We start from the raw sequence: 27,942 nt of genomic DNA, 5'->3' as shown, positions 1-27,942 counted from the left end.
CGCCCCCGCCCCCGCCCCCGGCCGCGGCCCCGCCCCCGGCCCGCCCTGCCTGCGCTTCGGCGGCGGCGAGCGGCGGAAGCGGGTCGGGGTGCTCCGCTCTCCTCTTCGGGGCTGCGAAAGCACCGTCCTGGGGCGCCCTCAGCGCTGCTTTCCCCTTCCTCCTTTTCATTGCGATCCTGACGCCAGCGACGTTCTTTAGCTTCTTGGTAACCGCCAGCTCGATGGTCATCCGTCATTCATTCGTTCTTTAAACATTCATTAAAGTCGCAAAATTCCAGCTCGAGATCGCCGCTCGTGGAGGGTTTAACCCACTGCCCGTGGCCTGAAGTTGTATCCGCGTAAGCGCCGAGGGAGCCGCAGCCCCGGTCACCGGCGCCAGTTGGCAGCAACGCAGTCTTCCTTCCGGAGGGATGCGGCTGCCTGCCTAGCCCGTCACCTGGACAGGGGTCACCTGGACCATTTAATGAGCCCGACAAAAGGGCTCTCTGCTGCGCTGCCAGTTGGTGGGTCTGCTGACCCGTGGAGCTGTAAACGTGACCTCGGGAAGTAGCTCAAGGGAAATTTGTTGCTCACCAGAAATATACGGGTAGGTCACCAGGTGCATCCTCTGGTCTTGTTTTTTTGTTTGTTTTTTTTTGTTTTTTTAAGAATATTTATTCATGAGAGACACAGACTGAGAGAGAGAGGTAGAGACACGGGCAGAGGGAGAAGCAGGCTCCATGCAGGGAGCCCGACGTGGGACTCCATCCTGGATCCCAGGATCAGGCAGGCCCTGGGCTGAAGGCAGCAGCCCAACCGCTGAGCCACCCGGGCCTCCTCCTCTAGTCTTATTCTTGAGAAAGAAGTTTTAATTGTTGTTTTCTTCTCTCTGTGAATCTGTGTAAAACCCTGTCCGTGTTTGGCAGTTTCTCGTGCCTGTGCCTTACGTGTACGTAACTATGATGATGGTTACCCCATGTTAAAATTATATTCTCTCGGGTAGCCTGGGTGGCTCAGGGGTTGAGCACCTGCCTTGGGCCCAGGGGGTGATCCCGGGGTCCTGGGATGGAGTCCCGCATCCAGCTCCCCACAGGGAGCCTGCTTCTCCCTCTGCCTATGTCTCTGCCTCTCTCTCATGTGCCTCTCTTAAGTACAGAAATAAAGTCTTTTAAAAAATTACATTCTCTCTGTATTGGTACCAAAGGGGTCTTCGTTGGCAAGACAGTCACATTTCCCTAACGATAGTGTAGCACATGGTTCATAGCAAACACTCCATTAAGTGTTTGCAGAAAGAACGAATGAAGAGCCCAGTGTGTGCCACGCGCAGTGCAAGGAGCTGGGGCAGCAAAGGTGACACACAATTTCTTGGCCCTCAGAGACTCAGTCTAGTGGGAGAGACAGACTGGGAAGCCTGATTCCAGTGCTATGCTGTCAGTACTCCAATACAAGTCCCGACAAAGCGCTCGGAAAGCTGCCCAGGGAGCAGATCTCACATAAAAGGTCCATGTATAGTTAATGGTTAAGAACAGGCGCTAGCACGAGGTAAGTCAGGGTTTGAATGCAGGCCTTGCCTCTTTTAACTGCTGCGTGACCTTGGGCAAAGTACACTGAATCTCAATGTTCCTATCAACTAAATGGGAATATTAATAATTTCATGGGATTCAAGTGAGATGATGCATGTGCAACACTTAACGAGTTGCCTGTCCTGTCATAGAAGTTTTTACCATCATGATTGTCATCAGTGATACACCAAATCAGAAAAGCCTGGAGGTGAGAGCCTGATAAAGCAGCCCTGGGAGCTAGTCCTTCACACCCCAGAGTTCCAAGGAGGTATGGGAATTAAATGAAACAAAGTAATCAAAGGAGTCATGAGAAATAAATGAGGAAGGGTGGTTTTAAAAATTAAATGAAATAATGCTAGGTACTTTACATACTATCTCATATCATCCTCACATCAACTTTTGGGGAAAGAACCCCAATTTATAAAGAGAGTAAGGGGGGCAATTTGAAGAATTCCTAAGATGGAGCATTTAGGCTCCAATTTGTTTTTTAACCCTGTTGACGTTTCAGGGACTGCATAATTACTGTGTCATCAGCATAGGCTATGGAAGCCAGAAGCCTGATCCTTTTCCACTCCTGCTCAATAACCCTCAATAGCTCCTACATCCCGTTAAAATAAAATAGCCTTTAAAGGGTTCCATTCAATCTACCATTCTGGGTTTGATCCCTAAAGTACTTTACTAGTTCAATCAGATCTCTGTGTAAAGGCTGCTTTCAGACTAACAGGCTTGAGCAATGGAACGCAGAAAGGACCCACAGGGACCACCTGACAGAATACAGACTGGCCCCTCAGGTTGACCACCTCAAAATATCCATAAGCCCTCCCTGTCCAATGGACTACTTTCTTACAGCCAGGCACAGTTATCAAAAAAAGAGAATATTCCATACGTCACCGTACCCCCTCACCTTCACCCTTTAAGTCAGCCCCCACTTACCACCTCCTTGCAAACAGCCTCTCCTGTACTGTCCTGCTCATTGCTCCCTTGTAGCATATTCAGTAAACTTCTATTTCCTTTGTTCTGCCTCAGGTGAATCTTTTCACTTCCTGTACCACTGGCTTCCACCCGATGGATCATGGCCACATTTAGGGCCCCCATCCAATTAGGAGAAACATCATCTTTAGACACCACACCTACACTCCACTTCAATGGCAGAAGAATATGCTTGCAACAACTCAGGTGATTCTTCTATAGCCTGAAGAATACATTATTTTTCCCATTTGACTACAAAAATACACTACCCAGCATTCACATTTCCCACTGTCTGTGTAAATCTACAGTTGAAAGAGTGTGGTGTGCATGTGTGTGTGTCTTTATCAAACTTGGTACCTTTAACCAAGTAGTCAAGTATTCAGAATATGTTTTGTATTTCCCTGTCTGCTCTAACAACATCCTTTCTTCACTGCCAGGCAAAGAGCCTGCTTCTCTGATGTTGAGTTGTTTATCTGCAGGAAGAAAGATCACAAGTGAGATTTAGAATTGAGATATCATGGGGAGAGAGAAGGCCCACCCTAAGTAAACAATAAAAAAGAATCTAAAGAACTCGTAAAATTTGACAATAAGAAAACAACCCAGTTAAAATGTGGCCAAAAGATATGAATAGACACCCCACCAAAGAAGATATCAAGATGACTAATAAGGGTAGGAAAGATGTTCCACATCATGTGTCATCAGCAAATTACAAATTAAAACAACAAGATAACTGGGGTGCCTGGCTGGCTCAGTCCATGGAGCATGTGACTTTTGATCTCAGGGTTGTGAGTTTGAGTCCCATGTTGGGTGTAGAGATTACTTAAATGAATAACACTTAAAAAACAAAAACAATAAGATACCACTACATAGTTGTAATAATGGCACAAATCCAGAACACTGACAATGCCAAATGCTGGGGAGGACGGTGAGCAACAGTAGCTCTCATGCATGCACATGGGGACATTAGATGAGACAGTCATTTTGGAAGACAGCATGGCAGTTTCTTACAAAACTACCATATGATCCAGAGTCACACTCCTTGGTACTTACCCCAAGGAATTAGAAACTTATGTTCACACAAAAACCTGCACCCGGCTTGCCAAAACTTGGAAGCAACTAAGATGTCCTTCAGTAGGTAAGTACATAAATAACTTGTGATCCATCCTTATAAGGTGATGTTATTCAGCAATAAAAAGAAAGGATCAAGCCATGAAAAGACGTGGAGGACCTTTAAATGATTATATACTAAGTGAAAGAAGCCAACGTGAAAAGGCTACATATGACATGATTCCAATTATATGTCATTTTGGTGGGGGCTAAACTCTAGAGACAGTAAAAAGACCAGTGGTTGCCAAGGGTTAGGAGGAAGGGAGTGAAGAATAAGTGGAGCACAGAGGATTTTTAGGGCAGGGAAACTCTTCTAATTCTGTAATGTTGGATACGTGACATGACGTATGTGTCAGAATGCAGAGGACAGTGCAGCACAAAGAGTGAGCCCTAAGGTAAATTATGAACTTTTGTTAATGATGAGTTCTTGATATTGGCTTATCCATAATGAAAAAAAAAGACCCCACGCTAATGCAAGACATTAATAATAGGAGAAACTGGGGGACAGGGAGAGGGTGGAGAGAGGGCCATATATGGGAACTCTGTACTTTCCATTCAATTTTTTGTAAACCTCAAGCTGCTCTAAAAATAGTCTCTTTTTTCAAAATGCATCTAAAAATTGCTGACTTTTAAGTCTGACATCCAAGTTCACAGCCACAATATCTAAGCGGTCACCGAGTGTCTCCCGACTCATATTTCTCCCTTGCAGCAGGTGACCCCAGGTCACCACCTCTCACCTGCCCTCTAGAAGCAGCCTCTTTTCTGCTCTCCCAAGCCTTAGATTTGACCCAGTCGGCCCCAGTCAGCTATTTGAAGTGCGGTGACCTTTCTCAAATGCCAATCTGATCAAGCCATACCCGGGGCCCTTCCATGCTTCTTAGTACCCTAGGGTAAGTCTAAACAAAACCATTATTCCACCCTACACCGCTCCCCTGCTTCTGCCTCCCTACCCTATCCAGGAGCTCTCCTGAACATTTGCACTTCCTCTAGCACACTTCTGGGTCTTTGCACCAACAGGCTTCCTAGTATGACCAGTGCTACAGTGGACTGGCGAGGTGGGGGAGCCCCACGAATCAGGCAAACTGGGTGGTACTTTCCAGAGGTAAGGCTTGAGCTGGACCCTCTGTCTGGGTGTGAATTGGCTAAACAGGGCAGAGGGAGGAATGGTGTCGAGCTGGGGCAGGCTCCATTAGTCTCATTCCTGAGGCAGGAATCTGCAGTGTGCACACCAGAGCAGGAAGATTCTATGTGAGGTGGCACAGCTCAGTTATAGGTAAAAGGGGGACCCCAGGGGCACCGGGGTGGCTCAGTGGTTGAGCATCTGCCTTTGGCTCAGGGCGTGATCCCAGGGTCCCAGGATCGAGTCCTGCATCGGGCTCCCCGCAGGGAGCCTGCTTCTCCCTCTGCCTCTCTCTCCGTGTCTCTCATGAATATGAGAGACTTCCACCCTTCAGAATCCACCTTTGAAAATACGAATATTAAATCTTACACGGAATCCCTATATGAAAAAGAAACAAAAGTGATATTTTCTTGCCTCCAATGTATTGTGTAGTTCGAATTTGGAAAAATTCGTCCTTTGTATGGTATACATTCTCTCAATGAGGGCACATTAACATGCTGACAGCTTCAAACACGTTCAACTTTGGGTCTTATCCCTGTATATGCTTTTGTAACATAATCAATTCAGAATTTTTTTTCAATAATATTGTGGAAATGAAATTGATAAAATATATACTTATAATGAAATTTGGATCAAACACTTTGAAACCTCTTGAAGCGCACAGTTTGCAAATTACCAATCTGGTCTATCATCTTGCAGAAAGGGAAACTGAGACCTGAGCTGGAACTTGGTAAACTAAGAAAAAATGTGAAAAATCTATGAAATACCAGAGAGCCAGCCAGTCCAGAATTCAGTCTTCAATGGTGGATCTAAGCTCACACTTTCTGGGAGAGTTAACTCATCTCCTGGTCTTCTAGACCCATCTATTCCATAGATAATCCATAATGAAATGTTTATTTACTTGATTAATAAATACACCTGTCCCAGGTGCCTGGGTGGCGCAGTCGGCTGAGCATCAGACTCTTGGTTTTGGCTCAGGTCATGATCTCAGGGCCATGAACTTAAGCCCACCCTCCCCACTCCCCAACCCCTCTTTTTACAGGCTCCATGCTCATCAGGGAGTCTGCTCAAGACTCTTTCTCTCCCTCTCCCTCTGCCCTTCTCTCTCCAAAATAAAATAAAATAATATAATAAAATAAAATACACCCCTCAGGTGGAAATGGACAGTTATCAATAGTACTAACAAATAATTTTTATACCTCTTTGGAACATAAACATAATTTTATCATCTAGCCAAATGGGACATGAATAATATTTCTAAAAGTTCAGACCCTAATGTCAGGCCAGGCCTAGAAGTGAACAGCTGACCTGAAATATAAGATTTAGAAAAATACACTCCTTCACTCAACTATGCTGCTTCAAGAGGGTATACTCCAAATCAAGATTGGGATGCTTACTAATGTTTTTCATACAATCCACTATCATCTGAGTATCCACTATTCTTTATACTTTTCCTGTATTTTTCTCAGTGAGTAAGTATTCCTTCTGCAATTGGGAAAAACAAAAATATGGCGTTAAATCCTTCCTGTGAGGAAAAAAATAAAAAAACAAAAATTAGAGTGAAAACAGGCTTGAATTAAGGCCACAGCAATAGTTCCATTCCTCATGCTTCCGCAAGGTGGCATGTTACCACTGTGGTTTTCTACACTGCTAATGTTTGCCATTAGAAATGCAAACAAATGGGGCACCTGGGGACTCAGGGGTTAAGTGCCTGCCTTTGTCTCAGGTCATGATCCTGGCAAGTCCTGCAACGGGCTTCTCGAAGGGAGCCTGCTTCTCCTTCTGCTGATGTCTCTACCTCTCTCTCTATGTCCCTCACAAATAGATAAATCTTTTTAAAAAAATGCAAACAAAAAAATTAAAGAACTGCACTATGCACTGGAAAATTCTATACTCAGTAGAAGAGTTTGGCTTACACAGTGCTTCATGCACTTAGTCTTGGTTCCTTGAGGTCTTCCTGCAAGACCATTGCAATGGCTCCTCAGTCATAGAAGTATTGGATAACATCATTTTAATTTGAGAAGCTCTAATTTTTGAAGCTTCCTCTAAATATATGTTCCATTAAGAAGTATAAGGTGGAGAAGAGAAGCCAGGATTATACAGTGAAAGAATTCAGACTTCTTTCCCATCGACAAAATATTTAAGATTACATATTTGGTACAATGATGGTATAGAACAAATATGTCAAAAATTTCTGAGAAGAGGATAAGAAACACTTCCTAGGGCCCTGGAATATTTTGCCAATAATTAGTAAATATGTTTCAGATTCTGGAGATCAATTTCCACTTCTTCTCTGAAAACTTTTCCTTGTAAGGCAGGATGTTCTTGTCCATAAAATTAGCCATTCTTCAGCTGCCACGAGACCTCCTATCCTGTGTTCTCTCATCCTCATGAGACCCCTGCCACATGACAACCATGGCAAAAGTCCTGGTGTCACCGAAAGGAATTACATACTTAATCGTTTCGGTTTGTCTCTGCAATTACTGATGTTTCCTTTTTCCTTTTTCACAATTGAGACATACATTTTCAGGCTCTTCCATTTTATTCTGCCCAATATACAAAATAACACAGCTGTACAAAAAAGTTTTCTAATCTGCTGAGTTGTTTTCGGTATGGACTATAGCTATGTTTTGAAGGGGGGGAAGTAAACGAAGAATGGTTTAGACTGACAAGTTGTCACCAGTTGAATAAAATTTAGTGTGGTAGGTTTAAAATGCCCACAAATCCGTTGCCACGCCTTCTCTTGAAAGATGGAACCCATTTCTCCTCCCGGAGACCTGGACCTATGATTTTGCCTAATAGAATCAGGCAAAAGCGACACTGTGGAACCTCAGAGAACTTCATCTGCTGTCAGTACTCTCGTGGAAGCCTGGCATTGAGCAAGGAGTCCAGCTACCCTGCCGGACACAGAGCCAGATGAAGAGAGGCCTGAAGTGTCTTGGACAATCCCCCAAAATGAGCTCCCAGAAGAAGAAATGCCAAACTGAGCCCCAGCCGACCCACAGAATCATGAGCAATAATGAATTTGTTTTAAGTTCTTAAATTGGGGTGTTTTGTTCTCCTGGAATACGGCTTAGTTAAGCCAGTGAGCTCTGTCTTGCCAATATTGTTTTTGCTTTACAATAGGCTTTCTTTTTAGAGCAGTATTAGGTTCACAGCAAAAATAAGCAGAAAGTACAGAGAGTACCCACACACAGCTTCCTCCGCTATCAACATCCCTCACCGGAATGGCACATCTGTTACAATCGATGAACCTACATCAACATCATTTTTGCACAAAGTGCATAGTTTGCATGAGGGTTCATTCTGGATGCTGTACATTCTGTGCATGTTTGACAAGTGTAAAACGATATATTTGCATCACTGTAGTATCATACAGGATACTTTCACTGACCCAAAAGTCCCCTCTGCTCTGCTATTCATCCCTCCCTTCCTCTGACCCCCAGTGACCTCTGATCCTCTTACTATTTCCATGGTGTTGCCATTTCCAGATGTCGTATAGTTGGAATCATACAGCAAGGAGCCTTTTCTTCTAAATTTGCGAAGGTGTGTTTTTTGACCAGAATACCACTCCATGTGAGTTTGAGAGGAATGTGCATTCTGTTTTTGTTGGCTGAAGTAGTCTATAGATGCCAGTTAAATCCGGTTGATTGATGGTGCTGTTGAGTCCAGCTATGATGTCCTTACTGATTTTCTGCCTGCTGGAGCCATCTCTGATAGATGGCTGTTGAAGTCTCCAAGCATAGTAGATCCATTCATATCTCCTTAAAGTTTTATCAGTTTTTGCCTTGCGTATTTTGATGCTTTTTTGTGAGGTACTATGCATTAAGGATTGTTATATCCTCTTGGATAAATGACCCCTTTATCATTATGTAATACTTGTCTTTCCTCCTGATAATTTTCCTTGCTCTAGAGTCTGCTTTGTCTGAAATTAATATAGCTATTCCTGCTCTCATTTGCTTAGTATTAGCATGGTATTTTTTCTATATTCTTTTACTATTAATTGATATGCTTCTTTATATTTATTTTTAATAAGATTTTATCTATTAAAAAAAGATTTTATCTATTTATTTATTTGAGGGAGAGAAAGAGAGAGAGAGAGAGAGAGAGAGAGAGAGAGAGAGCATGAGTGAAGGAGAGGCAGAAGGAGAAGACTCCTCACCAAACAGGGGGCCTGACATTGGACTCCAGGATTGTGACCCAAGCCAAAGGCAGATGCTTAACCTACTGAGCCACCCAGGTGCACCCTGATATGTGTCTTTATATTTAAAGTGGGGTTCTTATGAGAGACACCTAACTCTGGGAAATGAACAAGGGGTAGTGGAAAGGGAGGTGGGTGGGGGATTGGGGTGACTGGGTGATGGGCACTGAGGGGGCACTTGGTAGGATGAGCACTGGGTGTTATACTATATGTTGGCAAACTGAACTCTGATAAAAAAATTTTAAATTAAAAATAAAAAAATAAAGTAGGGTTCTTCTAGACAAAATATAGGAGGTTGGTTTTTGACAATAATTTCATATATATGTATATATATATAATCAAATACATTGTTGCTATTATATTTTGAACAATTATTCATTTGATCAATTAAGAATAAGAAAAATAAGGGGCACCTGGCTGGCTCAGCATGCATCTCTTGATCTCAGAGTCATGAATTAGAGCCCCACATTGGGTGTAGAGACTACTTAAAAATAAAATCTTAAAAAACTAAAAAGAATAAGAAAAATTAAAGTCTTTACTTACCTTTATTTATTTTTCTTCTAATGCTTTTTCTTTTTTAATGCATATCCAAGTTTCTGGCCTTATCATTTCCCTTCTCTTTAAAGAACTTCTTGTAATATTTCTTTCAAGACAGATCTAGTGACAACAAATCTCTTCAATATTTATTTGTCTGAGAATCTTTTTTTTTTTCTCCTACACCTTTGAAGGATAATTTCACAGGATACAGAATTCTGGTTGGTGGTTTTTTTCCTTTTGACACTTTAAATACTTCACTCTACTCTCTTCTAGCTTGTGTGGTTTCTGAAGAGAAGTTGGATGTAGGTCTTACCTTTGCTTCTCTAGAGGTAAGATGTTTTTATCTTTGGCTTCTTTTAAATTTTTTTTTCATCTTTGATTTTTTCCAGTTTGAATATGATATGCTTAGGCATAGTTCTCTTGACATATATCTTGCCTAGTGTTCTCTGAGCTTCCTGTGGTTTGGTGTCTGACATTAATTTGGGGAACTTCCCAATCATTACTGCTTCAAATATTTCTTCTATTCCTCTCTTTCTTCTCCTCTGGTAATCCCATGATGCATATGTTACATCTTTTGTGGTTGCCCCGTTATTACTGGATATTATGTTCTTATTTTTTCCATCCTCTTTTCTTTTTGCGTTTTAGCCCTGGTGATTTGTATAGACATATTCTCAAGCTCAGAGAGTTTTTCCTCAGCCCATGAAAGGCATTCATTTCTGCCACATATAAATACATATATTTATAAATAAACTATATAAGTATAAATACATATATTTATATATTTTTATTTTAAATATGTATTTTTTAGCACCAGCATTTCTGCTTAATTCTTTCTTAGAAGTCTCATCTCTCTAATTATATTGCACACCTTTTCTTGCATGCTGTCTCTTTTTCCATTAGAGTCCTTATAGATTGATCTTAGTTGTTTGAAATTCACTTTCTGATAATTCCAACATCCCTGCCATATCTGGGTCTGTTTTTAATACCTGCTCTATCTCTTCAAACTGTGTTTTTTGCTCTTTGGTATACCTTGTAATTTTTTGTTGAAAGTCAGACATGATATGCTAAAAGAAGACTAAAAGAAACTGCTGTAAATGGACCTTTAGTAATGTGGTGGTAAGGTGTGGAGAGAGGGGAAGCATTCTATGGTCCTATGATTAGGTCTCTGGTTTTTTTAGTGAGCCTAAACTAGTGTTGTTTAGTAAGGTTTTTTATATAGATGACTTCCTATTAATAAGAGTTGTTAAGATTCCTCCTCTTCCTAACAGAGAAGAGAGACACATTTTTACAAATGGAAATTTTTTTATAAATATAAATTTCCTTTACAAAAGGAAACCTGTGTCCTGTTTTTAAACTTTTCCTGTATCTGCTGGCTTTCAATGACCTTTAGTTCAAAATAATGTATGTGCCAAAGACGCATACTTTTGGGGTGGCATATTCTTTTTTTCAGATCTATCCATTTATGAGAGAGAGAGAGAGAGAGACAGAGACAGAGTGCAAGCTGGGGGAGGGGCAGAGGGAGAGAGAGAATCCTGAAGCAGACTCCGCACTAAGTGTGGAGTCAGATGTGGGGCTCCACTCCCAGAACCCCGAGATCATGACCCAAGCAGAAACCAAGAGTCAGCTGCCCAATCAACCGTACTTACCCAGGCCCCTGGAGTAGTGTATTCTGAAATTGCTAACAAATAATTACGCAAAACTTGGATCCCTTATCCAAATCATGTTTAATAGTAGGATATGGAGAAGAGTGAGGATTTATGAAGAGGTTTGTTTTTTATTTATGAAGAGGGCTATTCTGGCTCTCAGAAACCACTGCTTCCAAAGGGAAGAGGTATGGCAGTAAGAAGCCTCAAACTAATTTTGTAGTTTGGGTCATGCATGTGGCTGAACAACCAAATCACTGAATTGAGAACATGCCCCAGTTAGAGGCATGTGGCTGAGCCTCATGCACCTGCTGAGTGTTCATCCTAGAACGGGAAAGTGAACTCTGTCCAGTAAATTTTAAATGGGCAAGAGGAGGCAAATATAAAGTTTAAGCACACCCCCAGAATCCTGTGTACCCAAGGTTTCCGATATATACACAATGCTTATATATGTGCTGCACAACTTTGTACACAAGAAACGGGTTGTGTTGATGGTTGGAGGTGGGGGGAAGGGGGAGTAAAATGAGGCTACAAATAAATGCTTCACTCTGCATGTGTTTCCTATCAAAGTCAATTCTTAAAACTTTGATTGTTTTTCAAACTATAGTCCTAAAAATATGCTGAATGAAGAATATATTTAAACATGTACTAAATGAAAGTAAACATTCTATGAGATTTTTTGCATTGCTGTGGAGTTCTGTGTGAGTTCTCAAAATTATTTGCTCTGTATGTTGCCAGATAATGTCACAAGGTAAGTTGTCATCAGTCATTTAAAAAAAAATTCAACACAGTAACTTTTAGAGGTCTTATTGGCTTTATTCAATAATTCATGAATCAGGCAGCATCCAATCTAGTAGACAGAAAAGAGCTCTGAGGAGCTGTACAAAACACAAGAATTTTATAGGCACAATAGAGCAAGAACAAAGAAGTTACACTGGGAAAAAAGCAAGTTGGTTATTACAAGGTTATTTTCCTTTCAGGGATGGCTGGTATCTATTACACAGATGATCTAATTAGTGCTGACTAAGGCAATTCCTGATTAGCTGGTTTAAGGTACCATTTCTGGTAGAACCAAAACCATAAATAAATTAAGTCTTGGTTTGGTGACATGGTGAAGTGACTCCATTTTGAGCCTATTATCTTGCCTTTAACATGACTAAACAGTGAAGAAAGTTAGATTTCTTTCTGAAGGAAATTGGATACTAACTTGTAACAAATCTGTCTTTTAAATCAGTATGCCAATTTTAATGTTTCCTTTATAGTTAGGAAAGCTCTGACTTGAAATATACAATTAATACAACATTAATATTAATTGCTTAGTTAAGAACTTGGTCTTTTTTTAAATCTCATTTGGTTTCCATATACACCAGACTGTTCTGATTCCTCTAGCAATATACATAATATAATTCATCAGTACCAAAATGTAAACTTATATAGGGAAATTAAATTTGCTTCCTTTCATAAATGGGATAAATAAGAAATTTATATTAATTCTGTTATCTTAAAAATAAGCTGTATCATAATATCAAAAACTCTTGAAGTAAAACTTGTATTCTAAAAAGTTTACTTAATCACTAAATTTCTCAAGAAGTTTTATTAAAAATGTGAAAAAGAAGTGGTCAAATTTCATTCATAACCTTTGGGCTTTGCTTAGAAGATTGAGCATTCTTTTTCCCAAAGATTTTTTTTTAAATTTATTTAAGGGAGAGAGAGCACAAGCAGAGGGGAGAGATAGAGGGAGAAGTAGGCTCCCCGCTGAGAAGGGAGCCCAATGTGGAACTCCATCCTAGGAGCCCGGGATCATGACCTGAGCCGAAGGCAGATGCTCAACCGACTGAGCTGTCCAGGCACCCACAGATTGAGCATTTTTTAATGAAATGGAAATGTGTCTTGGTTTTGAAAACACATAGTAAAAGATAAACTCAATAGTTAATGAGTAAAGTGAATAGATACCAAGAGTAATTTAATATTGTATTAAAATATTTCTCTCCACCCTCCTCAAAATAAGCAAAACAAAACAAAAACCCTTTGGATTTCCTGTGTTTTCATTATGATTTCCTAGTCTCTGCCCTCAAATTATTGTTAATCAATGTTTTGAGTTCCATTCCCAAATTTGCTCTCCTGCATCCTGGCAATAAGGGGATTAGAGCCATCTCAGCCAACCTCATATTTAACTAAAAGAGGCCTTGCACGGCTTCCTTTCTGTTTGTTTACATTGTAATGTAGACATTATTAAGACTTTTTAGTTTTGAGGAGAATGAGAATGCCCCTTTTGTGATACTTAGCAATCAAGAAGGTAGGAACCATATGTGGTCATGAATTTGTCCTTTAATGTGCCTTAAATCTAAACAATGAAGTAAGAAATTATTTTGGAATCATTTTCAGTTATCTATTGTTAAACAGCAAGCCAACTGGCCCCAAATGAAGTCATTTACGCTAAACCCAAGTCACAAAACCAAGACTTCATTTTTTTTAATATATATATATTTTTAAAGATTTATTTATTCATGAGGCACAGAGAGAGAGAGAGAGAGAGAGAGACATAGGCAGAGGGAGAAACAGGCTCCATGCAGGGAGCCCAACGTGGGACTTGATCCCAGGTCTCCAGGATATTAGGCCCTGGGCTGAAGGCAGCACTAAACCGCTGAGCCACCCGGGCTGCCCCCAAGACTTCATTTAATTATAATTCTGGCTCTCGAAGAACTGGGATCTTAAACCAGTCAATTAGGAAGCACCTGATCAGCACTGGTCAGGTCACCTGCCTGATAGACCCCTGCCATCCCCCAAAGGAAAGTGCCCTTCCTATAACCAACCTGCTTTTTTGTCCAGTGTAACTTCTTGTTCCTTCTCCCTTCTGCCTATAAAAGTCTCCCGTTTCATACTGCTCCTCAGAGCTCTCCATCTGCAAGATTGGATGCTGCCTGATTCGAATTGATTTTTGCTCAAGTAAATCCTGAAAATGTTTATTATGCCTCTGTTTATCTTCTACCACTATGATGTTTATAAAATTCTTTGCCTTAGGAACTATAAGTAAAATAAAAGGAACCCTCCCTCGGCTCCCTCCTCAAACTCTAAGGCAGAGGTTATCATTTATAGAGACAGCAAAAGTAGCATGTGGATGGACAAGGCTGTATCTGCAGTGGTCAAAGTGGGATAGATGTTCAACAAAATGCATCCTCACCCTTTTTCATGCACCTTAGCTTTCTTCACAGTGTATTTTCCCAGCAACTTATTGCAACCCAGCAAGATTATGAGAAATCTCACGTTACTCAAACATGTGTGACTGTTTTGTGGATTCCTTCTGAATCTGCCTAACTCCAGCAATCTCTTTACATTCTTTATGCATAATCCCTTCTAGTCTGTCATGATCTTCTCCATCTTACTTACCAGAATTATTGGCTGATGCCTGGCATAGAGTTGTTACTTAAATATTTGAATGAATGAATGAATGAATGAATGAAACAAAAAATAAATTGTTTAAAATGTAAATCATTTGTTTCTCTCTGGAGCAGTGGTCCAGATGTTCTCACCTGCATTTATTCCAAATGTAATTGAGTCCTAACATAAAAATTACTGTTTAGAAATAATGCTTAAAAGAACAAACTCAAGGAGCACCTGAGTGGCTCAGTGGTTGAGTGTCTGCCTTTGGGTCAGGTCGTGATCCCAGGGTCCTGGGATAGAGTCCCACATCAAGTTCCCTGTAGGGACCCTGCTTCTCCCTCTGCCTGTGTCTCTGCCTCTGTCTTTGTGTCTCTCATGGATAAATAAATAAAATCTTAAAAAAAAAAGAACAAATTCCCTTGAATATGTGATACATACATATGGTTAAAAATTGGAAGTGTACAAATTACATAAAGTGAAAAATAAGTTTCCACCATCACCACCACCCTCTGGCCTCTAGCTACCAAATTTTCCTCTTTCCAAGTCACAATTACCAGTTTCAAGAACATCTCTCTGTCTCTGTTTCTGTCTCTCTCTCTCTCTCTCTCAAGTAGGCTCCATACCAAACATGGGGCTTGAACTCACGACCCTAAGATCAATAATCACATGCTCTACCGACTCAGCCAGCCAGGTGCCCCCCAAAAGAACTTAATGAATAAAATAATCATTAGATTTGTCTCTACAAAATAGGGTATTCCTAGCACATTTGCAACAAGAAAGGAACGAATAATGCTACTGATTTTTTTTCATGTCTCCATGAGATGGGTATACACAACTCTTCTAAGAATCGTAAAACTTGGGATCCCTGGGTGGCGCAGCGGTTTAGCGCCTGCCTTTGGCCCAGGGCGCGATCCTGGAGGCCCGGGATCGAGTCCCACGTCGGGCTCCCTGCTTGGAGCCTGCTTCTCCCTCTGCCTGTCTCTGCCTCTCTCTCTCTCTCTCTCTCTCTCTCTCTCTCTCATGAATAAATAAATAAAATCTTAAAAAAAAAAAAAAGAATCGTAAAACTCAGGGCACCTGGGTGGCTTAGTCAGTTAAGCATTTGCCTTTGGCCCAGGCCATCATCCTGGAGTCCCATACCTGACTCCCTGCTTCTCTCTCTGCCCCTCCCCTGCTCACGCTCATGCACACACGCTCGCTCTCTCTCTCAAATAAATAAAAAAATTAAAAAAAAAAAGAATGGCATTAGCTCTAACACAATTGCATGAAATCCATAGAAATGAGTCAGTGAGATACTATGCTAAACTCTCCCATGTGGAATGGCAAGGAGTTTATTGAGATAGGATATTTTTGTTTCTGAAACATTTGATCAAAGGCTTGTTTTTGCTCAAACCTGGCCAAGTCAGTGTACAGCGACATTTACCTGATTAGAACTATATTTTCACATTTTCCTTCCTACCTTGCACTGGGCACAAGGTGGTACAGATTCCAAAGCATGATTTACCTTTGAATCAAAGGTAATAGCAGTTGACTACGGAAACGTTTTCTGGATTGTGATGGTTTCTAAGGAGTCACCAGGGGTGAGGGAAGGAACAGAATAGGCTGCTTTCCCGTCTTGTGAAATGTATATACATCCTCACTGACAGACAAAAGTCAGCTTTTACTATCTTGCTGAATGTTAGAAAACGTATCCAGTACTTTAATACTTAAAATGTCCTTTCTTTTCTAAAAAGCTAAAGAGAATCTATAAAATAAAATATTTGTAGGCTACAGAGTGCTCTGAGTAATATAGAACTTGGTGATAGGTAGCTAAATCTTTTTCTTTTTCCTATTCGAAGAGCAAAGCCCAAAAATTACATATAGGTGTTAAGGCAAACATGATTAATTTACCCTAAGGGTGAAATCAACCTACAAGTTGACAAATTTTGACAAATCAATAATCAAATGTACTTTTCAAGAATTTTCAGTAAAAAATGTTCATTGAACCACCACAGAAGTTCACACAAAAAACATTACCAAAGGCTCATAAGGGACAGTAATTTTACTTCTATTTTATTTTTAAAATACTTAATATTTACCCAAAATATGGGCAACCAGAATTTAGGTAACTGGTTAAATATTTAGGAAAAATAATGTTAGCTCCATACTTCATAACATACCCTAAATGAATTCTGTATGAATTAAATATTTAAATGTAAAAAAAAAAAGGTAAGTGTTTACATGTAAAAAACATACCACAAAAGTAATGTAAATTATAGGTAAAATTTATCTATAAATTATAAGCAAAATTTCTTAGTGCATATTAGTTATTTAGATATTCATAAAACTTTTTGAGACCCTCGTGTAGAAAACTATAAAGGAAAACATTATTTCATTTGACTACAAAAAACTTCTGAATGGAAACAAAATTCTTTATCACCTCTAAATTAAATAACCACTGATAAACTGGGAAAAATACATTATGGAAGTAACTTTCTTGGCCCAAGATAGAGGAAGTGGCCCCTGCCAAGAATACCTTGTCAGCAAATGAAAAGTAAAAACCTTTCAGTTGCCTATAAATGCTTGGGTGAACCAGAGACAGTACTTACAGGCAGCCAATTCCCGAATGCCAAGCCAACTTTGTCCTCTTTATTTACCTTTTGTTCCTTCTCACTCTAAACAAGGTTGACTATATGGCCCCAGCCAATTAGATTTTTTTCTCTCTCTCCTTGCTCTTTATTCTTTATCCCATAAACACTTCCTGCCTTCTGCTTCATTCTGCAGTTCTCTAAAAGAAGGCTCTAGTTTATGAAGTGCTAAATAAAGTTTGTTTGTGTCACCTAAATGGTCCTCTTTAATAATATGCAAAGTTTATGACAAGTAGTCTAACATACAATAAATTCTTATAAAGCAATAAGCAAAAGTCCCAATGAGATGATACAATTAAAAAGGCAAAGGGAGTGCCTGGCTGGCTCAGTCAGTAGAGTATGTGACTCTTGATCTCAGGGTCATGATTCAAGCCCCACATTTGGAGGTAGAGCTTACTTTAAAGCAAAATAGCAAAAACAAAAGAAAGAAAGAAAGAAAGAAAGAAAGAAAGAAAGAAAGAAAGAAAGAAAGAAAAAGAAAAGAAAAGGAAAAGAAAAGGAGCAGAGGACATAAAGATGAAATCTTCCAAGAGAAAAATTCAATTGGATACTAAATTTATGAAAAAATATTCACTGTTATGGGCTGAATTGAGTCATCTCCAAATTCATATGTTGAACTCCTAATCCTCAATATCTCCAAATATGACTATTTGGAGATTTGGTCTTTAAGAGGTAATTAAGTTAAAATGAGGTCATTAAAGTAAGCCCTAATCCAATGAAGACTGCTGTTATGACAAAACATGAAAAGACACACATAGAGGGGAAAAACTATATGAAGAGAGGCAGAATACAGCCATCCACAAGGCAAGGAGAGAAGCCTTTGAAGAAACCAGCTCTGCTGACACCTTGGTGTCAGAATTCCGGCCTTCATAATTATGAGAAAATAAACTTTTGTTGTTTCAGCCACCTAGTCTGTGGTTCTTTGTTGTGGTTGTCCTAGCAAACTGATAGACCACCACCATAATCAAAAGAACACAAATTTAAACAGCAGTTATAACTATCAGACTAGCAAAGAGAAATTAAACAACTATATTAGTGTGGATAAAATAGTCATACACTGCTAGCAGTAGATAAATTGGTATTCCTTTCTGAAGGACAATTTAAAAACAAGTCCTAGAGATTTTAAAAATCGAAAACATTTTGATCCACCCACTTATTCTGAGAATAAGTCATGGAAATAATCAGTGTTACACAGAGATGTTCATTACAGCCTACTTTAAGCATGTGAAAAATTATAAATCTCCTAGATAACAAAAACGAAAGGATTAGCTTAAGAAATGTTAGCTCCTGAAGCTAGAATACTAAGCAGTCATTAAAATGTTATTTTTGTGGATGAATTAGAAACATAAAAAGTAAAAAAAAAAAAAAAAAACATAAAAAGTTATTTGTTTTGAGAGCTATTTCAAATATATAACAAATAAACAGAATAATATTTTGAAAATGTAATATTTTGACATACTTGCTTTGATTATTATAAAGAAATAACACATTACAGATCCAACAGAATGATCTTTGTGCTCCTTGCTTCAATAGTATTTTTCTTCTACTACCATTCTCATATCCTAAACGGTAACTTTTCTTAAAAATTAATTTCACTCAACATTTTATTTTCAAGATCCATTCATTTTGTCTCCTAGAGCTCTAGCTTATTTCTTCCAATTGTGACATCGTGTGCCATTATATGAACACGCTATAATGGAAAATACAAATTTGTCTTCTTTTGATGAATCACTTGGGTTTTTCCAATTTTTTCCCTATGACGTGTGCCAGGCTGCAGAGAACATTCTTGTACATATCTCTATGGGCACATTTGTGACATTTTCTCCAAAGTACATATTTAAGATCTGAATTATGGGATCCTAAATAGATGCCCCCTTAACTTCACTATATATCACCTCAATGCTTTCCAAAGTGGTGGTGGTACTAAAGTCACACTCCCATTGTGTATCAGTTAGTTTTTGCTGTATAATAAACCATTCTTTAACTGAGTGGCTTAAAAAACGAATACTTGTTATTTCTCACAATTCTTTGGGCATCCAGGTCTTCTGGACCAGTAAGTCTGGCTGGGGCTGGATTCTGTAGGATGGCCTTACTTGTACATCCAGGTTCTCATCTGTGATGGCTGAGCAGCTAGAAAAGCTTAAGCCACTCTCCATATGGCGTCTCATCATTCAGAAGGCTAGCTCTAGCTTGTTCACATGAAAGCAGATAGACTTCTGGGAATAAGAAAGATCAAGTCCTAACGAACAGAAACTTTTCAGTCCTCTACTTTTATCATGTTTGTGAATGTGCCACTGGCCAAAGCAAGTCACGTGGCCAGGTGAGCTTCAAGGAGTGGAGAAACATGCCCCACCATTTTATGGAAGGAGTGGAAAACTTATATTACAAAATGTCATGCACATAGCAATGGAAGAACTATATGGTAGTTTTTTTGTTGTTGGTTTTTTTTTTTTTTTTTGCAATGTATTATACACTAGTGGTGGATGAAAGGTCCTATTCCCTACATTCTTGGCAGCACTTGGTGTGACATGACTTTTTAAATTTTTGCCAGTCTGAGAAAGAGAAAGCAGCACCTCATTATTATTTCCATTTTAATTTGCATTTATTTGATGATTAGTAGAGTTATACATCTCTTCATATAATTATTGGCATAGCATTCATGTTTTATTTGTTTATTTTTTGGCCCCAAGCATAGAAAACATTTTATTATGGGAGTAGAACAGAGGAATACAAGTAGAGATATAAGGAGTCTGCAGGCTGGCCTATGATTAAGTTTCCCATGTATATAACAGCCAAAAAAATATCTTGGTGGAGCTGTAAAGTATGTTAGAAATATGCTCAGGTCATGGTGGCAGGCCCAGCAGGTATGTTTTGGGAGGGTGTGAAATGATGTTAGTCAAATACCTATAAAGATGGGTACTATTGTTTGTAACTAAAGGGAAGGAGTGGTTTTGATGGTCATGGTCAGAGACATAGGGCATGAAGTTGTGGTGAAAAGCTGGAGGAGAGTAGTAGAAGAAGGCCCTGGGGAGTGAGTGATCCTCTTGCCAATAGTGAAAGGGTTGTTATGAGGCAGACTCCAAGTAAAGTAATAATCTCCATTAATTTTTAGAATGGCACACATGGTAGTAACCTTTACCAGATTTCCCTTTAGGCATAGGAGTATAGGGGTATATATTTTATTTATTTATTTTTAAGAGATTTTATTTATTTATTTATTTGTTTGTTTGTTTATTTATTTATTTATTTAGAGTGTGTGTGTCTGTGCGCGTACACATGAGCAGAATGAGGGACAGAGGGAGAGAATCTCAAGCCAACTCCACACTGAGCATGTAACCCAATGTGGGGCTCGATTTCATGCCTCTGAGATCATGACCTGAGCTGAAATCAAGAGTTGGTCCCTTAACCGACTGAGCCACCCAGGCACCCGTGTAGGACTATACATTTTAGCAGGGAGCAAGGAATGTATCAGAGTCATGGGCTAAGTAGACAGTGAGCTCAGAAATGTAATAGAATCCTTAATATCAAAAGAAGAAAAGTAAAAAATGCCCTGTATTTAATTGTGCCTTATGGGAGGCATTGTTTGGGTGAACATCTTGGTGTCCAGGGTGAAACTGTCTTTGGAATAGGGAGCAAAGTCATCTTCAATGATGATGTCTTAGGCTAGGGTGATATCATCTCTAGTGAGCTTCTGGGCTAGAGTGAGGTCCTCTGTAACATGGGACTCAGGTGTCCTTTCCTTTTGAAAACCCACTTGAGTTGATGCAGGCCTCACCATTTGCCATGCTTGATTGAAGCAATGACTTCCTTGCAGGGTTTGGGCCTCTGGATTATAAACCAATGAAAGCAACCAGAACAATATAGATCTTCCTCAATTTGTGATGGAGTTATAACCTGATAAACCCATTGCAAATTGAAAATACTGTAGGTTAAAAATGCATTTAATACACCTAACATAACCTAGCCTGGCCTAACTTTAATATGCTTCAAGCACTTACATTAGCCTATAGTTGGGTAAAATCACTTAACACAAAGCTTGTTTCACAAAAAAAATTTGGGATATGTTGTGTAATTTATTGAATACTGTACTAAATGTGAAAAAAAGAAAGGTGGTAAGTGTATTAGTGGTTTGCCCTCATGATTGTGTGGCTGATTGCAAGCTATAGGTCACTGCCACTGCCCAGCATCATGGGAGAGCGTTGTACTACATATCACTAGCCTGGGAAAATACCAAATTTGAAATTCAAGGCTCATCTGGGTAGCTCAGTTGGTTAAGCATCTGCCTTCAGCTCAGGTCATGATCCCAGGGTCCTGGGACTGAACCCCGAGTCTGCCTCCCTGCTCAGCCAAGAGTTTGCTTCTCCCTCTGCCTCTCCCCCCACTAGTGCTCTCTCTCTCTCTCTCTCTCTCAAATGAATAAATAAAACCTAAAAAAGATTCAAAATTCAAAGTACAGTTTCTACTGAATGCACCACTGTAAAGTTGAAAAATCACATCAAGCATTGTAAGTTGGGGACAATCTATAGTAATATTAGCAACAGTCACCAGAATGGTGTGCAGCTGCACTTGACAGGTCTTTGGGTTTGTGGAAGTCTTGACTCAAGTAGGTCCCATATCAGGGGAGCAGTTTCCTCGCCTGTAGAATAGTCTATGGTTAAGGGGTCCCAGGAGAGTCTGAACCTTGATCCAGCCCCCAGCCTTTGTGGGATGGGAGCAAGATAAAAAAAATCTATCAAGGTAGGCTAAGGCTTGGTGACAAATAGAGACCTGGGGAGGCTTATTTGCTACACTGGAATTTGAAAAGGAGTTGTTTGAGGACACCGTTATGTCTCTCAGTTAAACCAGCTACTTGGGACCTATAAGAGACATTAAAAATATTAGTTTTGGGGATCCCTGGGTGGCGCAGCGGTTTGGCGCCTGCCTTTGGCCCAGGGCGTGATCCTGGAGACCCGGGATCGAGTCCCACGTCGGGCTCCTGGTGCATGGAGCCTGCTTCTCCCTCTGCCTGTGTCTCTGCCTCTCTCTCTCTCTCTCTGTGTGACTATCATAAATAAATAAAAATTTAAAAAAATATATTAGTTTTGTTACATTCCTTTTCCATGAACTCCACATTGTATATGCCAAGTAGTGAAGCACGTTTCTTGGTTACAATTAGAAATATCTTAACTCTGAAGGAAGTAAGGAGTATTCTGACAAAACCTTATATTTCAGCCTCAGTATATGTAGAGATATGTACTTCTGATTTATATCATGGGTATTTCTGAGGCAAGAGATTTCCAGAGGTTTTCTTTCTTTCTTTCTTTCTTTCTTTCTTTCTTTCTTTCTTTCTTTCTTTCTTTCTTTCTTTCTTTTTTTACCTTGAAGGGGAATATTTTTAGGAAATAGTTCAATAGTTTATAATAAATGTGAAGACGGGATCATTCGTTTGCCATGGCATCCAGTGCCAAGATGATCACCTGAAGTTCGGCCAAGTGTATCATTTCTTAGATCCCATCTTTTAATAGGAATGTCTTAGTTTTAAGTGGTTATTCCACTAAGCTCCGTTACATATGATGGTTCGTGCCATCTGTGTAGTCTTCCAACTGCCATTGCTGTAAACTCAGCTAATTCCAAAAGGCTTCTCAGATAACCAAGGATCTGGGGGAGGGGTGCAGCATGGCATCTGTCAAGGGACTGAGGATAGGAGAAGCCATCCCTTTCTGCAGGTGGAATATACCCGAGTGTCCCTTTTGGCTCCATCTTGCCTTAAAGAGGTCTCCACTGCTGATAGCACTCATGTTTTAAAATAACATACATACACACAGAAAAAAGACTGGAGGAATATATATTGGAATAGCTCAATTTGGGGAGTGGAATTATGGATTATTTTTACTTTCTTTGTGTGTGTGTTTTTTTTTTTTTAAGATTTTATTTTTAAGTAATCTCCACACCCAACCGGTCTTGATCCCATGACCCTGAGATCATGGCCTGAGCTGAAATCAAGAGTCAGACGCTTAACCAACAGCCACCCAGGTGCCCCCAGAGTTTGTTTTTAGTGTAGTAAATCCTCCCACCCTCACCCCAAAGTGTCTCTTCTCCCAAATTTCTCTTATGGGTGTGCAACTCTTTAATGGCCTTTCTCTTCCTGCTCCTGATTCCACATCTTCTCTCTGACCTTGGCTTCCAAGAGTAGTTCGGTAAATCCCCACAAAAGTTTTTAAAGTATTTATGGCATCTACAAGTTAATACCTACTTCAAGGAAATTGAAAGAATTGTATTGAAGCTGAAGACATTGTTTGCCTTGTGAACAACAGCTTCTCCAGTTCCTGGGCTTTACCAAAGCTGTGCTGCGTGAGGGTAATATCAGTTTTTACATTTCCCCTGCCTTGGTGAGGAGGAAATCTGAATTACAATGGTATAGTGTTTCCAATGTGAGTCAGATTCCACGGTCCCTTTTATTTTTTATTTTTAAATTTTTTTAAATTTATTTATTCACTGGAGACACAGAGAGAGGCAGAGACATAGGCAGAGGGAGAAGCAGGCTCCCTGCGGGGAGCCGGATATGGGACTCCATCCCAGGACCCGGGATCCCACCCTGAGCCAAAGGCAGATGCTCAACCACTGAGCCACCCAGGCGTCCCACCAGGGTCCCTTTGGTGATCGCCCTTGACTGTGCCCCCTCTTAGTGTAGTTCAGGTCCTAGGCTTTGCTGTTCAGCTGCCCTCCTGCTGGTTATTAGATGCAGGGAGAATAAAGGCCAGAGGTGTGGCCTACCTGTATGGGCAGACTTGGTTGCACACTAGAACCATCTGGGACGCTTTTAAAAATGGTAATACTCAGGCCACACTTAAATCAGAATCCTTGGTACAGACTCTGGGCCCCTGAATTTTTTTTACCTCTCTAAGGAATTGCATTGTACAGCAAGTTTGGGAATCCCTGGACAAACACTAACAAAATCACACCCTACCCTAAAACATAACTATTTTGTTCAGAGTACTTCAAATAACTGAGAGTTCTATCTGCCTCACGCTCTGTTTCACAGATGGGAAATTTGAGACACATGCAAAACATATGACTCATATAAGGAAGGCTGCAGGTGAACTGTTGAAAGGGGTATAGAAGGTGTGGCCTTCTACCAGTCACTGTTCCCAGTAAGGCATAAGATGTGGTAAATGCTGTTATTATTCTTTGACATTTCCTGGGACCAAAAGATTTTGTAGAATTTTAATGGCAATGCAGGCAATTTGAATGGAATCATCATGTGTTAATTTCTGAATTAAGGTCTTATACCCGAGAAATGTAAAGCATGGGGAGATAAAGTAATCGTATGTTTTTTTTTTAATTGATGATATGGTTTTGGTTTCATTAGTAAAATCTGACAAAGAGCTAGGCAAAATGTTTACATATGGTCAGAATCGATATCAAAATAGTTTAACCTTATTCTATAGCAATGTGATTCCAGAGAGACTTCTGTTTACCAGCTCTGGCTTCAAATAAATGTCATAAAATTCAGACCAAAGTCACTGTTGAGCCACAGAACCTATTTCTTGGTGGTTATAGAATATTTAAATTCTGGTGGGGATGATGTGAGAGGAAATGAGTTGATAGGGACAGAGTTTTTATTCTAAAAATTAATGTTTCAAATCTAATTTCATACATTTCTTTAAGGTTTTATTTTTATTTTTTTTAATTTTATTTATTCATAAGCGACACAGAGAGAGAGAGAAGCCGAGACACAGGCAGAGGCAGAAGCAGGCTCCATGCAGGGAGCCCGATGTGGGACTCGATCCTGGGTCTCCAGGATCACGCCCTGGGCTGAAGGCAGGCACTAAACCACTGAGCCACCGGGGCTGCCCTAAAGGTTTTATTTTTAGGTAATCTCTGCATTCAACCTCGGGCTCAAACTCACAACCCTGAGATCAAGAATCACATGCTCCAATTATGGAGCCACCCAGGCATCCCAATTTCATATTTAGTTAACCTTTTTTTTCTGATCGGGTACTAAATTTGTAAATTACTAGCCTCATCATTACCATAGTTGGACCAGTGAAAACAGGACCATAGATTAATTTGAGCAGACCTATATTTTGGTTGTTTCTGTTACTTTCCTCTTTTGCTTTCCATAGGCAAACCATTTCTGCACTGCTATAGACAGGATGGAAGACACTTGCTGGAGAGGAGAAAGCCATTCGATTTGAGTGAAACCTGTCAACCCCACTGAAGACCAGTTTTATCTGGACATTGCAGAGGATATCCTATATGAATGGAAGGTCAAAATGGAAGCCCCTAGGCTTTGTTACGGAAGAGTTCCCCCACCAACTTGCAATTGAATCCTGAAATTCTTTTTTTTTTTTTTTGATTTTATTTATTTATTCATGAGAGACACACACACAGAGAGAGAGGCAAAGACCTAGGCAGAGCAAGAAGCAGGCTCTCTGCAGGGAGCCCGATGTGGGACTCGATCCGGGGACTCCAGGATCATGCCCTGGGCTGAAGGCAGGCGCTAAACTGTTGAACTACCCAGGGATGCCCGAGTCCTGAAATTCTTCCACCAGCAATTCAACTTTCAGGATAAAATGCCATCGCCCTCGTGGCAGATCTTGTGAGTTCCCCATTCACCATCCACTCTTCCTTCTTCTTGCTAGCCTTAGGTTGTCGGATAAAGCACAGAAGGCCCAGTTAAATTTGAATTTCAAATAAATAGCAAATATTTTTATTATAACTATGTCCCACATATTACATACTTCTACTAAAAAACAAAGTGTTCATTGTGAGAAAATCAAATTTAATTAGGCATCTCCGGTATTTATTTACTAAGCCTGGCAGCCCCATGCTGACCAAATGGAAATTCTGTCTGCGGCAGCAATATGAACATCTGCAGACATTAGATCATGAATGGTCTAAATCAATCGGGATTATACAGTCCCTCACTTTCCCAGGCCTCTTGCAGCTGGGAGTGTCTATGTGATCAGTTCTGGCCTCCAAGACATTAAGGAAAGTCTGAGTAGGTGTGGGGTGCAATTTAAATAAATTTTTTTTTTCTGGTAGGAGACATGACTAGTGGTGCCATCTTTGTTCTGTCCTTCCCTTCTGCTCAGAACATGGATCTGATGCTTGGCAGCAGCAGCAGCACCATCCTGATGAGAAGGGCAAGCAAAGACAACTGTAGAGACACTGATGCCGGTGACATTAAGTCCTCCGTGTCCGGTCAGTGACTGCTACTTCCAGAGGCCTTGCTTGTAAGAAAGACAAGCACTTAATTCTATAAATCACATGTGTTTCCTATAACTTACAGGTGGAAAAACCCTCTTAAAGAATGCAGATGCCCAAGGAGAGGAAACCTTTCATGCATACCTTGTCATTTATCGGCATTGATGACTGGCTTGCTGAGAGGCAGTTTTCATTGAGCAATCATTGAGAGGAACCATCGTCTGCCCAGAGAAAGCAGTAGAAGAGATCCAGAGCTACTACCTCTTAGTGGCACTGATCCACAGGGCTCTGGGTTGATTTGGAATGAGCTGTGACTCCTGAGGAATTCTCATAGATTCCTGCCTGGGTGGGAGTGGGAGGCAGGATGATGTCCATACCCATGTCCTAATCCCTGGACCTGTTAATATATCACATTACATGGCCAAGGGGAATTAAGGTAGCAGAGGAATTAAGGTAGCTAATTAGCTACCTTGATGATAGGGAGATTATCCTGAATTATCTGGATGACCCCAATGACATCACAGGATCCTTCAAAGAAAAAAATGAAGGCAAAAGAGGGAGATAGAGAATTGGAAGGAGATGGGAAGACAGTACCAGGTAGGAATGATGTAAGGCTCAACTGACCATTGCTAGTTTGAAGGTGGAAGAACGGCTCACAGTTAAGGAATGTGCATGACCTCCAAAGCTGGAAAAGGCAAGGAAATGGATTCTCCCCTCCAGATGGGAATGCAGCCCGACCCACAGCTTGTTTTCAGGCCAGTGAGACCCATGTCAGACTTCTGTCCTGGAGAACTGGAGGCTAATAAATTTGTGTTGTTTAAAGTCATTATGTTTGTGGTAAAAATATTTATTCATTAATTGATTCCCTCATTCATTCAGCAAATATTACTGAGCTTCTACTTTGAGTTGAGCACTTTTTTAGATGTTGGGGATATAGTAAGAATAAAACAGATTTAAAATAACCTCTATGGAGTGCCTGGATGGCTCGGTTGGTTAAGCGTCTGCCTTTGGCTCAAGTCATGATCCCTGGGTCCTGGGATCAAGCCCAAGCCTGGCATCAGGCTCTCCGCTCAGCAGGGAGTCTGCTTCTCCCTCCCCCTCTGCCCACTCCCCCAGCTCGTGCTTGCTCTCTTTTGCTCTATTTCAAATAAATAACTTTTTAAAAACAGATTTTATTTATTTATTTGACTAATAAAGAGAGAGTGCAAGCAGGGGGAATGGCAGGCAGAAGGAGAGAGAGAGGGAGAAGCAGACTCCCCACAGAGCAGGGAGCCTCCAATGTGGGGCTCCATCCCAGGACCCCAGGATCATGAGCTGAGTCAAAGGCAGACGCTTACCCGACTGAGCCACCCAGGCACCCCTAAAATCTTAAAAATAAAGCAAAACAAAACAAACATCACCTCTACTCTCACAAAAGCTTTCTATTTATTAGAGGAGAAGCGGTTTGTTTGTGTGTTTGTTTTAATTAAGTGAAACCTACTGGTATTATGTAGTTTAGAGGCCAGAAGTGCTATTGTGGAAGAATAAAAAGGTGAAGGAGGGCAGGGAGAAGTGAGGAGGGGGTTGCCATGAAGGTAACACTGCCAAGTTATGTTTGAGCCCAGTTGGCTACGTGGGGGAGGAACCT

At 40.4% G+C, this 27,942-nt stretch overlaps 1 long non-coding RNA gene across 2 annotated transcripts; it reads left to right on the top strand.

Moving 5' to 3' along the window:
• The first annotated feature begins 69 nt into the window (after positions 1–69).
• On the top strand, positions 70–27,141 carry LOC129499661 (uncharacterized). Of its 2 annotated transcripts, XR_008662433.1 has the most exons (3): positions 70–586; positions 25,232–26,312; positions 26,401–27,141. It is a non-coding gene; the product is annotated as an uncharacterized LOC129499661 (long non-coding RNA). The 2 variants fall into 2 exon arrangements; XR_008662432.1 differs by having other exon boundaries at positions 25,232–27,141.
• Positions 27,142–27,942: the final 801 nt, after the last annotated feature.

The sequence above is a fragment of the Nyctereutes procyonoides genome, unplaced genomic scaffold (genome assembly GCF_905146905.1).
Source record: "Nyctereutes procyonoides isolate TBG_1078 unplaced genomic scaffold, NYPRO_anot_genome, whole genome shotgun sequence".
NCBI classification, from domain to species: domain Eukaryota; kingdom Metazoa; phylum Chordata; class Mammalia; order Carnivora; family Canidae; genus Nyctereutes; species Nyctereutes procyonoides.
This window is presented reverse-complemented; position numbering and strand designations above follow the sequence as displayed.